Source organism: Triticum dicoccoides, chromosome 4B, assembly GCF_002162155.2.
Source record: "Triticum dicoccoides isolate Atlit2015 ecotype Zavitan chromosome 4B, WEW_v2.0, whole genome shotgun sequence".
Lineage (NCBI taxonomy): Eukaryota > Viridiplantae > Streptophyta > Magnoliopsida > Poales > Poaceae > Triticum > Triticum dicoccoides.
Window position 1 is genome coordinate 647,721,455 of NC_041387.1, and position 2,094 is coordinate 647,723,548.

A 2,094-nucleotide genomic window follows, 5' to 3' on the forward strand; every position below is an offset into this window, starting at 1 on the left:
GAATCCCTCGCCGGATCTCGACTTCACCGCCACCCGAAGGCCTCGCCGGACTGCTTCCTCGCCGGATCCCCTCCCCCGCATCGTTCGTCTCCGCCTCCTCCTCGACCCCCGCTGCCCGTGCCCTACAGACCCGCGGTGAGGCACCGACCTCCCCTCTCCCTCGTCCTGCGTACTCTCTGTGCGCCGTCCGCCCCGTCTCGGCTCCTGCGCCCCGCGGTGGCCATCGCCCACGCGCGCCCTGGCCGCACACCCGCGTCGACCAAGCCCGGCCTTGACCTCCACCGCACGCGCCGGTCGCGTCCCGCGCCATCGTGCGCGCGCTCGCACTGGTCGCGCCCCGCGCTCCCCACTCCTGCTCGCCGTGGTGCCTCGCACCAGGCCGCACCGCACCGGCCTCTGCTGCCGCGCGCCGGTGCCCCGCGAGGCCACGACGTCGCCTAGTGGCCCTCCCGGCTCCGCCTCCTGACGCCGCCACCGGCCGTCGCCCACGGCGGCCGCCAGCACATCGGCCCCTGCATTCGGGCGGCGCCCAGCGCCCGTTAGCACCCATGGCCGATAAGGCCATTGGCCCTATGACAAGTTGGCCCCACCCCAGAACGGTTTTTTTTAAAAGGAGAATTAAAAAAATAAAATTATTAAATAAAAATAAAATGATTAATAAAATTAATTATTAATTAATTAATTAACTAATGAATTAATTAAGTTAATTAATCCGGTTTAATTAATTTAATTAACTAGTTAATTTTAATTAAACTGTAATTAGGATTAAACTAAACCCTAATTAAACCTAACAGTGTATGACAGGTGGGTCCCACGGGACCCACATGTCAGGTTGACCAGGTCAAACGGTCAACGCTGACTGCTGACGTCAGCACGACGTCATGCTGACGTCATAAATCCATTTTCGAATTAATTAAATAATTAATTAAATTTCAGAAATTAATAAAATCTTTAGAAAATCATATCTTTTAATCCGTAACTCGGATTAAAATATTTTCAACATGAAAGTTGCTCAGAACGACGAGACGAACCCGGATACGCAGCCCGTTCGTCCACCACACACCTCTAACATACCAAACACGCAACTTTCCCCCTCCGGTTCATCTGTCCGAAAACGCGAAACCCCGGGAATACTTTCCCGGATGTTTCCCCCCTTCGTCGGTATCACCTACTACCGCGATTGGGCACGCCTAGCATCGTTACTTGTCATGTCATGCATCGATATGCATTTGTTTGCATTGTATTCATTGTTTCTTCCCCCTCTTCTCTCCGGTAGACTACGAGACCGACGCTGCTGCTGCCCAGTTCGACTACGGAGTTGACGACCCCTCCTTCTTGTCAGAGCAACCAGGCAAGCCCCCCCTTTGATCACCAGATATCGCCTATTCTACTCTATACTGCTTGCATTAGAGTAGTCTAGCATGTTACTGCTTTCCGTTGATCCTATTCTGATGCATAGCCTGACATTGTTGCTACACCTGTTGATACCTTACCTGCAATCCTAAATGCTTAGTATAGGATGCTAGTTTATCATCATTGGCCCTACATTCTTGTCAGTCTGCCTTGCTATACTATTGGGCCGTGATCACTCGGGAGGTGATCACGGGTATATACTATACATACATACATACTATACAGATGGTGACTAAAGTCGGGTCAGCTCGAAGAGTACCCGCGAGTGATTCACGGATTGGGGGCTGAAAGGACCTTTGTCCCGACGATCCTCTGTGTGGATCTTTGTGGCGGAGCGACAGGGCAGGTTGAGACCGCCTAGGAGAGAGGTGGGCCTGGCCCTGTTCGGCGTTCGCGGATACTTAACACGCTTAACGAGATCTTAGTATTTGATCTAAGTTGGCTACGAGCCTATACGCACTAACCATCTACGCGGGAGTAGTTATGGGTATCCCGACGTCGTGGTATCAGCCGGAGCACTTCAGACGTCAGCGACGGAGCGGCGCGCGCCGGATTGGAACGTAAGCCTGCTCTTGTATTAAGGGGGCTAGTTCTGCTTCCGGCCGCCCACGCAACGTGCAGGTGTGCTATGGGCGATGGGCCCAGACCCCTGTGCGCTTAGGTTTAGACCGGCGTGCTGGC